Genomic DNA, 12414 nt, shown 5'->3' with positions numbered 1-12414 from the left:
TGAGTGGCCTATAAATCAAAATGATAAATAAATAAAATAAATAAATCTGGATTAAATCCGAGTCCTACATTTGTACTACAGTTGTCGAAGCGTGGAACTCATTAGGGGGCTCCATAGTGTCATCCCCAAATCCCCAACCCTTTACCCTTAGATTATCTACAATTGACCTATCCAGATTCCTAAGAGGTCAGTAAGGGGTGAGTACAAGTGCACTAGAGTACCTTCCGTCCCCTGTCCTATTGCTCTCCTATATCTCCTATATCTTTCTTCTATTCCTATATCTCTTCTTCTATATTCTTTCATTGATATGTTTTATTCCTATATCTTCTCTTCTATTCTTTCTTAGTTATATTTTACTATCGGTATATCCTCTATAACTTTCATTATGTATTTTACTATGTGTATACCCACTAAAACCCTCATTGTGTATTGGACAAAATCAATCAATCAATCAATAAATAAAAAGTCTGTGATGAAGAGAAGCATACTGATTTGTACTTTATGAGTAGGATGCTTGAATAAAGAATTCTATCCATAAAGAGCTGTCGTGGTGCAGTGGTTACAATGCAGTATTTCAGGCTACCTCTGACGACTGCCAGCAGTTCAATCCTCATTGACTCAAGGTTGCTGAAAGCCTTCCATCCTTCTGAGGTTGATAAAATAAGCACCCAGATTATTGGGAGCAATATACTGCCTCTGTAAACTACTTAGAAAGGGCTGTACATCACTTTAAAGCAATAAATATAAGTTTAAGTGTCATTGCTATTGCTACTTTAACCCTAACCCTAAGCCCTCCCCCGTGTTTTGGAAGTACAGTGGTACCTCATCATACAAACTTAATTGGTTCCAGGAGGAGGTTCGTAAGGTGAAAAGTTCGTAAGATGAAACAATGTTTCCCATAGGAATCAATGTAAAAGCAAATAATGTGTGCAAATCCTTCAGGAAAATCCCAAACTTTGGAAGGGAGGCGAACAGAGGGCAGGGAGGAGCAGCTGAAGGGGGCGGGTGGAAGAAGCAAGGCTAGGCTAAAGGGTGAGTGGGAAGGAAGAAAGGCAAGGGGGGCTCCCCTCCCTTTTCTTTCTTCAAAAGACACCGTTTCAGTGCCTTTGCAAGCACGTTGTTCTCTGCAAAAATCTTTCCTCCCCCAAGCTGCCCCTCCCTTTTCTTTCTTAAAAAGACACCCTTTCAGTGCCTTTGCAAGCATGTTGTTCTCTGCAAAATCTTTCCTACTCCAAGCAGCCCCTCCCTTTTCTTTCTTCAAAAAAGGGGAAAAAAAGAAACCCCTTCATCCCAGCAGCAGCTGCTTGGGTTCGTAAGGTGAAAATAGATACACCGGGTTCGTATTTTGAAAAGTTCGTTAGAAGAGGCGTTCGTAAGATGAGGTACCACTGTATTGGTAAGCTTATTTTCTTACTAGAGATTATGGAAATGTAAGTTGACTATACCTATCCTATCAGTGTACATTGAACGTTGCTCTAATTAAAAACAAAATTAAAGCAAAGCCAAAAATAGAAGAGAGAAAGCTTTATGCTTTTTCTCACAGCTGTGAAAGAAATGATCACCACCACTTTGTTTGTTCCAATTAAGCAGTTCTCCTGGTTTCTTTCAGGTATTTTCACACTTAAATTTACATGCAGGAATAAAGGGTAGAATAATGAACACTCATTATACCCAAAGGAGTTCCACCTTTCAGCTGTGGCGAGGGGGGCATTTGTCCAGGTTCGCCTGGTGCACCAGTTGCGGCCCTATTTGGACCAGGAGTCATTGCTCACAGTCACTCATGCCCTCATCACATCGAGGCTCGACTACTGTAACGCTCTCTACATGGGGCTACCTTTGAAAAATGTTCGGAAACTCCAGATCGTGCAGAATGCAGCTGCGAGAGCAATCATGGGCTTCTCTAAGTATGTCCATATTACTCCAACACTCCGCAGTCTGCATTGGTTGCCGATCAGTTTCCGGTCACAATTCAAAGTGTTGGTTATGACCTATAAAGCCCTTCATGGCACCGGACCAGAATATCTCTGAGACCGCCTTCTGCCGCACGAATCCCAGCGACCAGTTAGGTCCCACAGAGTGGGTCTTCTCTGGGTCCCATCAACCAAACAATGTCACTTGGCGGGACCCAGGGGAAGAGCCTTCTCTGTGGTGGCTCCGACACTCTGGAACCAGCTCCCCCTGAGATTAGGATTGCCCCACCCTCCTTGCCTTTCGTAAACTTCTTAAAACCCACCTCTGCCGTCAGGCATGGGAGAATTGAAACATCCCCCCTTGCCCATGTTGTTTTGGTGTATGATTGATTGTGTGCTTGTTTTTTATATATATTGGGGTTGCTTTTATGAATTTTTTAACCTAAAACTGTAATTAGATTGGTAAATATTAGATTTGTCACTATGTACTGTTTTTGCCATTGTTGTGAGCCGCCCCGAGTCTGCAGAGAGGGGCGGCATATAAATCCAATAAATCTAATCTAATCTAATCTAATCTAATCTAACTCAACAACACTTTTAGAAATTACATGTGACAGAATGGATGTTTAAAAAGGTAGAAACTGCTAACATGCAGCTTTCATTCCTCCTGCTTTGCACGTCCAAAGATTATAGGAAGATCTAACTGTTGCTTATTCATTTGTTTGGATTCAAGCAAACTGTACCAACAGTAGCTTAATTGAATCCCATTCAGAGTAGAGATGCATACCGAGCGATAATTCAGTATAAACAAAGAGCCATCATCTATTACCACGGTAGGTGTAAAGAGACAAGGAGCTATTGCTGCTAATTAGCTTGGCATTTCTGTGCTCGCAACACCAGAAGCAAATTGAAAACGAACATTTATTTGGAGCTGAAGCACCACCACTTCCTGTAGCTCCATCTGCTGCATGCCCTCTGGATTACCCAGAACGATTGGCTGCCAGACTGAAGGACCCCATTTGATAGCAGGCCAAGTTGAAAGGTCTCCTGGCGGTAAAACAATGACCATCCTTTTACAAGTGGATCATTGTTGCCGAACAATAAAGCTTTCTGGCTTATTTGAATGTCAACAATTCAGAAAAGTTGATGTTTTGGAGCCATCAAATAAAATGTTTTTTGTGAAACAGTTTATTATTTCAGTGGTAATTATTTGAATCATTCATGGCAAAGGATGTTTACTAATGAGGGCTTGGCGGCCGCAAATTCCAGGGAGACTGAATGCTCTTTGTGCTGACAAAAAGGCCCAAATCACAAGAGAGGAACTGACTGGACAAATCATTCATCTATGCAAATGCCAGCTAAAATGGTCAGATGCATTTATTACCCTCCTCATTATAGTAAACAAGGGAGGAATCGTGACTGGCAGTTATCAACTTGCCCTGAAGTATGGTTTGCTCTCCTACCACTATTTAAATGAGAGGGAAAAAGGCATTGCCACTGGGGACTTTGTTGGTGTATGAAAGAGTAAATGTCACATAGCCCAGTGCTTAAAGGCTCTTGATTGACAAATGTTTTATTTGACATATCAAACAATGATGGTTTTCATATCAAATAGCCCACATTTTTGAAGCAAAAATTAACCCTTTGGAAGACTAAAGCAGGCTCAAGGAGGAAATCACAGCTCAAAATAGGGATAAGCAATTTGGTTCCTAGGGAACTAAAAATAACATTCTGCAGCAGGTAACAAGAATGGCGAAATGTTTTATCACAGCACACACACACGGAGACAATCAGACAAACTACAGTGTAAAAATAAGTTCTTACCACTGGCTTCAACTGACCTACTTGCATTCTGTAGCCTTTTTAATGGTGAGAGAAGGGCCTAACAAAGAATCCCAGCAGCCGATAAGGTCCCACAGAGTGGGCCTTCTCCGGGTCCCGTCGACCAAACAATGTCGTTTGGTGGGCCCCAGGGGAAGAGCCTTCTCTGTGGCGGCCCTGGCCCTCTGGAATCAACTCCCCCCGGAGATTAGAATGGCCCCCACCCTCCTTGTCTTTGGCAAGTTACTTAAGAACCACCTATATCGCCAGGCATGGGGGAACTAAGACATCTCCCCCGGGCTTATTATATTTCATGTTTGATGTGTATTATTATATTTCAAGTTTGATGTGTATGTGCTGTATGGTTTTTAATTGTTGAGGTTTTTATATATTTTATTATTAGATTTGTTCCATTGTTATACTGTTTTTATTACTGTTGTGAGCCGCCCCGAGTCTTCGGAGAGGGGCGGCATACAAATCTAATAAATTGAATTGAATTAGTCAAAAGTTCTAGTCAAAACAATCTTATCAGTTTGGGATTGCCATTCCATTCTCATAAAGGCCAGATCATCCCAAGATGAAATGGCTTTTTGGGGGAAAGGAGAAGACTCTTGCATATACTATCAAAGATCTTATCAATATAGTGGTGCAGGGGTGGACAACAGGCAGGACAGGGTGGAATGCAGTTCCACCGGCAGAAATGAAGCTGTGTGCCCAGCTCCAGCTGACATTCCCCCTTCCTATCCTTCTTCTCTTCCTCAGAAAGAAGCAGGGAGACCAACACCGGCAGGAATTTCCTTCCCTCTCTTTTCTCAACAGCTGATCGGCACCTGTTCGCCTAGCTACCCAGCCTGAGGCAAGGAGTGACCCAGGAAGGAGAGCACGGGAAATGTGAAGCAAATTGTCACCCCAGAGAGCGACACTGATGTGGGTGTAAGTCGAGGACTTAACAGTTCACTTGAACAATGTTGATCGTTCAAGCCACTCCCCCCTGGTCACATGGCTGGAAAGCCACTCCTACCCAGTCACATGACCATCAAGTCATACCCATAAAATAAGCCACGCCCAGAGTGTGGCAGTAAAAATTTTGGCTGCCATAACTGCAGAGGTGGGCTGCTGAGATGGAACGGTGACGTGTGCTCGCCCCCATGGCTCTGAAAGCCCTGTGTGTCCGCACGCAATTTCACTACCTGCCCAGGTGCAGTAGCATAATTGCACTGGACTCCACTAGCACTCAGAGCCACAGGGGCGAGCACACGTCAACGTTCCCCCTTAACAGCCCACCTCTGAATATAGGTAGTCCTCGACTTATCAGTGGTTCAGTTAGTGACAATTTGAAGTTACAATGGCACTGAAAAAATGACTTATGACCGTTTTTCATATTTATAACCTTTGCAGCATCTCCATGGTCGCATAATCAAAATTCAGAGGCTTAGCAACTGGTTCATATTTTGTCACCATATGTCAAGCAAAGTCAGAAGGGAAGCCAGATTCATTTAACAACTGTGTTACTAATTTAACAACCGCAGTGATTCACTTAACAACTGTGGCGAGAAAATCGTAAAATGGGGCAAAAACTCAAAAATGATGCAGGGCCCGCTTTTCGGATTATTGAGTTCCACATTGCATGGTCAGCTATGATGCAGGCCCTGTTGGGTATTTTGATTATTATTAATATTATTTGTATTAGCAGAGTTCAGCTGGCTTAATTTGCTGCGGAGTTAGCATGGCAAGAAATAACACGTGGTTCAGAATCCCATTTGTTAGCAATGAATGATCACTCCTTCATAAAGATGAAAAATACAATCTTTACTTACAATTATGTTGATTCATGCAATTGATAAATTGCAGGCAGATAAGTTTATATTCCAGTCCATATTAATAACTTCTGGATGGTCCCATGGCTTTGGATTTCATCTCACACATGTGTCCTCAGCCGAGGACAATGGAGCACACAGGAGTTCAGAAGAAGAAGGTAGAAGAAGAAGAAGAGAAGGGGGAGGGCATCCACTCTGTAGAGGTTTATATACCCTGTAGAGTGCCGGCCCCTTTTGGTCATCAAAAGGTGACACACTGGTCAGTTAATTGCGACCTGACCATAGAGATGTGTTTACAAGACAGTGCAAGCATGTAGTAGAGTCGTTAAACCCAACATGCCCTTGGCAGGCAAATCTTTGTTGATGGTGTTTTGCCATCTCTGTTTTGGATGCCTGTGAGGTCACCCACCATTGACTTCTATTTGGTAGACAGTTTTTGCCACAGTGGAATGTGCTGCTCTCTGGAAATGTCCATACAAATAGAGTCGGCCTTCTCTCATCTTCTGAAAAGTTTTTTTAAAAAACAGGATGGCGATTTCCTGAGGAAACATGCAGACAACTGAATCTGTATGGTTGTGCTTCTAAAGAGGTCTTCCACCTATCAGGCTGCAGTACTTTACCTCCTCTATCAATGGATTTCTTGCTTCAGCTACAAACCTGTCTAACTAAACTTTAAATGGCTGAAAGATGCCACTTTGCTTCAAGGCCTCCTTGGTGATTGGTGATAATGTGAGTTCTTAGATACTTGGAAGAGAATACTTGGAAGAAAAAGAAGATAGCCAATTTATCCAATCTCTTCCACTAATGTCTTCCCCAAGTCTTCGGAGAGGGGCGGCATATAAATCTAATAAATAATAATAATAATAATAATAAAATAATAATAATAATAATAATAATAATAATAATAATAATAATAATAATAATGTACTCAATTAGTGTTGTGGTTAGCTCTGGCCCAGCTCCTGCCCTAAGGACTGTGGATGTGGGGGAGACATCCACATGCTGCAGGCCTGTTTTGCCCCCCTCGGTGGAATCTGCTGATGAAGGCCCCTCTGACCAAGAAGACATGAGTGACAGGGAGGAGGAGAGTGTGGCAGACAGCTCAGAAGGAGATCAATTATCTAGCTCCTCCTTGGATTCAGAACAAGAGTTAATGATACAGCCACGCATGCGGAGAGCGATGCATAGGCAACAACAACTGAGAGATTATTATTAAAGAAAATGAGCCCACCTGTGGTTGGGTGGGGCTGTGGTAATTAGTGAGGCTGCTATAAATAGCAGCCTGTGGGTTTGGCCATTGTGGAGGATTATCTGATCGTTGTGTTTCGTGGCTGCTTTACTGACTTTGACTTTTTGTGTGCTGATTTTTCCCCGCTTTGAAACTAACCCAGAGCAAAGTGTGTTTCACTTTGTGAAAGAAAAAGGACTGTGAATTGCCTCACAGCTGCAAGCCAAGTATCACAGAACTGATAAGGGACTTGTACAAATTACCAGTTTGTTTGGAGACGAGTGCTCTTTGCTATACCAAAAGAGGGCTTAGGTTAAGTGAATTTTCATTATAAAGAACATTGTTTTGAATGTTCAAACGTGTGTGTGTCTGTGAATTTTTGGGAGGAGTCTACCAGAGAGCCCGACAGAACAATTAGTGTAATACAGTATATTGCTGCTGGTGCCATTCTAGCTCTTGGGCCTTTTAGTGGTAGAGATATTATTTTCCCCCCTACCATGTTTATTTTCTAAGATAAGATCAGTATTGGGTTGATATCAGTACGGATGGGGATGGCGCACCAAGAGGAAAAGTTACATGCACAGTTTCTGTTTTCCTGCGTGTGTGCGTGCGTGCATGTCCCAGGATGTTTTTGCTTCTGCGAATGCAAAGGAAGCAAAGCCTTGGGAGGGGATGCGTGTGCGCGTATGTGAGATTTCAGTGGTTTTTACTTCTGCGCATTTGTGAAATTTCCTTTGAAATTTCCTTCACTAAGCATTAAAGCAAACATAATCTGATGTTTTCAGACTTTCAATCCAAAGGTTCCTAATAGCAGAAAAACTATCAATAAGCAATTTTCAAAAGTGATTAGAAAAGGATATATGGGAACCCAGTGGCCAAGCATTATTTGAGCAAGATGGCTATTATCTTCTTTTCCAGAACTCTAAGCCTTGCAAAGAGCAATTGTGTGGAGTATTCGAGTGCAATCTCAAGCCATCTGCTTATCCAAAGAGTAACTAATTAAAGAGTTCCAAACAGTTAACTAATTAAAAAAAATATTCACTTCCATCTTCATTTATTTTACCATTAAAAATATCTATGGTTTGGCTGATCCAAGGATTAATTAATATTAGACATTATTTTTCTAAACTATTCCAGAAACAAGATCCAAATTTACATAGTAATTTATTTCTTCTTGATGTTGATTGTACATTAATTCCTAGGATGAATAATTGAGGTATCAGACTCAACATTTCAAAAATAAAAACAAAAAAGCCATATCACCTTAAGTCTTATTTAGAACTGAAAGTAACAAGTTCTAAGTCATGAGTTAATCAAGGAATCTATACATAGATCTTCATTAGCATACCAGGAATCAATCCACAAATGATAAAATCACTAAACATGCAGTTTAATACTGCTTAATTCAGTCATGCTTAAAACATTTTAAACACACCAGTATCTTTCTTAATTTATGGAAATTATAATTTTATAGATAAATTAACACAATCAACAACTTCGAGGAAAACATTCAGTACTATTTTTTGAAATTTGTTTAATTTTTCTTAATATTTATAGGATATGTTTGGATGAGTAAATGTTTAAAGGATATTGAATCAACATTCTGCCAGAGTATGACAAAGTGCAGTTACACAGAGGAAAAAAAATGGAATATTTTCTTTTCAGTGATGGGCAAACATCTTTTTAGGAAAATTAGGGAATAAATTTAAATGTAAAAAAAAAACTAATGAAAAAACCAGTCTCTAACTTTCCTTACAAAAGGCAGAATAGCAATATAAATATTGCAGTATAAAATATTGCAAAAATCAAGATGATTTTTAAAATTGATTTATAATCTGAAAACTTGGCATCTTGCTATAACCAAAGGAAAGAGGTAAGTTATTCTTTGTTAGTAATAAACTGGCAATTATTTGGCTATTATTATAACCTCAGAACTTTACTTTAGTCATTGAATGATTTATACTCTATTTTGTAAATTTACAAATACTGAGGGACCTCATATACTGTATATTTTTCATATTACAACACACTTCCTTTAATTTCCCTTTTAGAGATCAAATTGTCCATTTTATTTAATTTTATTAATAACGCAACTTTCATAGAAGTTGAGATTTTAAAGATAAGGTTGCAGGATAGCCTACCATCCTGATACTAATCAATTCTACTAAAATGGTAACTTCTCCTTTGAATTGATTTTCACTTCTTGTGATGTCTATATAACTTTCTCAGCAGCATCGCACAACTGCTTTGGCATTACCCCCATCCAAAATATTTTCTGACTTCCCAGTCGACCATATAGCTCCAGGGTATCATGATTATGATTCATCCTAAACATTTTGCCCCTGCTTAATTCTTTTAAGTTAGCGAGGCCAGTTAGGTGCTTAATTTCAACTGATCTCTTGTATCAAGCTTTAGACCAGGGCTCCCCAATCAATATTAGGCCACAGCCAGAAGTGGGCTTCACATAATTTAACAAGCAGTTCACCCAGAATAAAAAATGTGAGCACATGTGCATGCACGCTTGCTATGCTCATGTGCACATCTTGCACACATGCATACAGCATCAAAACACAGGGCAATTTGCTCATGTACTACATCCGCACATGTATGCAGCATCAAAAAACACAGTGATATAGGACAGGATTGCACCACTATCAATTTGCACGAACCGGGCTGAATCGGCTGAATCCCACTTCTGGCCATGGCCTGTTCAGAACCAGGTCATGGAAGTGGCACATGAACATGCAGCTCTACTTGTGTAGAACCATCCCATCTCCCCACTTCCACTGGTCCACAAAGTTGGAAAGGTGGTGGAACCCTGCCTTAGATCATGTCTCTGAGATTGGTCCAATACTTCCGTTATGAAAGTAACAAAATAGGCAAGCCCTGCTGGTAAAAGGGATAGCAAAAGGTCCTAATCTAAAAATATATATACTGTACAAGATTCTCAGGAGTGGCATCTATCATTTCTTGGGAGCATGATGAGAGCTCCCACCTGGTTTTATAAAATGAAAAATAATTTTAGGAACTACTTGAGATCATAGTTCCCTCTAAGATGAGCAGTGAGCAATCGCTCACTTAAAAATCATCATCAACTCAGAGTTTTCCAAACCTGCCCAGAAGCCGAGAGGGAAAGAGTGAGAGGGAAGGAGAGAGAGAGGAAGAGAGAGAAACAGATAGAAAAAAGAGAGGAAGGAAAAGAGAAAGAAAAAGAATGGGAGTCAGGAAGAGAGAAAGAAAATCAAAATCTAGTTTGAAACTAGCTCAACTATTTAAGTGGCATTTTGATATTGATAGAGTTGCCCTATTATGAGCTCACTGTTATAGACACACAGTACAGTATTTTATTTTGAAATTCTCTGAGGCAAAACAGGGTGGGTTTTTTATTTGTTTGTTTGTTTGTTTGTTTGTTTGTTTGTTTGTTTGTTTGTTCGTTCATTCATTCATTCATTCATTTATTTATTATTTCTGTGCCGCCCAATCCCGAAGGGACTGCCGCTCAGACACTATACTTTTCCACCCACCCCCCAAAAAAATTAGAGGGAACACTGCTTGAGATGTCTAAGTTTATGAGTAAAATCTTCAGCAATAATTCGAAATGTATACATTGGAAGGAGCTTCTTTATACCTTTTCTTTTTCTTTTCCCTCTTCCTTGTATTTTGTGCTTTCTTTTTTGATGTCTTTTTTCTTTTTCTTCTTAGTGTTAATTTTTTTTAAAAAACTAATAAAATCATTAAAAATGAATGTAATTAAATCATTTGTTTAAAACATATTTGCATTCATTTTAATGTTTTCCATTTGTTTATATATGAAAGATTGGGTATCGATATTTTAGAACAATGAATAAATAGGACTTTTTTTAAGGTAAAAATCATTTCTGCTAGAAAGAAAAAGCATATTGCTTTTTTAGAACAATGAACTATTTTAGAACTATTTTAGAAGAATGAATAAATAGGACTTTTTTTAAGGTAAAAATCATTTCTGCTAGAAAGAAAAAGCATATTGCTTTTCTATCTGACAGATTATAATAGATCTGCTATAATCTGATTCTTGCTTGTAATGCCTATGGCCTTTTAAGAGAATAGAGCCATGCCAGATCAATTGAACATAAGGTCACAGAGAACATGTGGGTGGATGCCACCTCCAAAGGTTTAGGGTCATTTTTATTTACATGCTGTTTGACTGCACACCTACCTTCAGGAAGGTCTTATAGTTCTGAAAGTATTGGCCTTGAAAATATTTCACACCAATGTATATTACTTATTAAACATACCTTAGAAGTAGCAGTCAACTGTTGATGGATAAAATATTATATGGATTTGGGGAGGGGGGATCGACAACTACAATGACTTTATGGAAAACCCAGTTTAAATTTATGTTCTATTTTAACCATTTTCAGAATGATAGACACACAGAGACAATCCTGTTACATATTTTGTTAGCTAATTCATTAACAAGAATTGTCAGGATGAAATGTTAAAACAACACTTGTAATCTAATTATGATTGTAAACATAAATAGAATAGAATAGAATAGGAATAGAATAGAATTCTTTATTGGCCAAGTGTGATTGGACACACAAGGAATTTGTCTTTGATGTATATGTGTACATAAGGAGAATAAAATACATTCATCAAGAATAAAAAGATACAACACTTAGTGATAGTCAAGGTTACTAATAAGCTATCAAATCATATTAGAAAACAAATAAAAACAATATAAATTGAAAAATAAAAGCAACATGGTTATAGTAATAAGTGGGAAGAGATAGATACACGGTAAGGAAGAGAAGAATAATAGTAATACAGTCTTAGTAAATTATTTGACAGTGTTGTGAAAATTGTGGACAATTTGTGTCCAGGATGTGAGGGTTCAGATATTTTCACAGCCCTCTTTTTGACTCATGCAGTATACAGGTCATCATGATCAAGTGGCAGATTGGTAGCAATTGTTTTTTTGCAGTTCCATTGAAGTCTGTGATTGTCTTGCTGGTTGCAGAACCAAACCAGACAGTTATAGAGGGGCAGATGACAAACTCAATAATTCCTCTGTAGAACTAAATCAGCAACTCTTTGGGCAGTTTGAGATTTCTGAGTTGGCGAAGAAAAAAAATATTTTGTTGTGCTTTTTTAATGACGTTTTTGATGCTAGGTGTCCATTTTAAGTCTTGAGATATGATAGAACCTAGAAACTTGAAGGACTCTACTGTTGATATTATGTTGTCTCGCATTGTAAGAGGTGGTAGTATAGGATTTTTCTTCTAAAATCCACCACCAGTTCTATGGTTTTGAGTATCTGTAGTTCAGGATTGTTCTGTATACTCCACAAGGTTAGTTGTTCAACCTACTGTCTGTATACAGCCCAAAAAGTATGCCCAGCAGTAATGAAGCAGGCAAGCTATCCTATATATGGGTATATTGTAAGTCAGCAACAAGACCCGATTATTTGTACATGTAACCACTGAATATGCTTGTGCCAAATTCATTAGAAATGATGACTAAATGTGGCTTTAACCCCCCCCCTATTATTTTAGAAAATTCAAACTACCTTTTACTTTGTAGCAATTGATTACACAGTGAAAGTGTTACATTAAAACCAAGACTAATAAAACACATCTTCCTATTCCTATTTGTATTT

Source organism: Erythrolamprus reginae, chromosome 1 (assembly GCF_031021105.1).
Source record: "Erythrolamprus reginae isolate rEryReg1 chromosome 1, rEryReg1.hap1, whole genome shotgun sequence".
Taxonomy (NCBI): domain Eukaryota; kingdom Metazoa; phylum Chordata; class Lepidosauria; order Squamata; family Dipsadidae; genus Erythrolamprus; species Erythrolamprus reginae.
The sequence above is the reverse complement of the archived record's forward strand: the minus strand, read 5'-3'. Positions refer to the sequence as shown.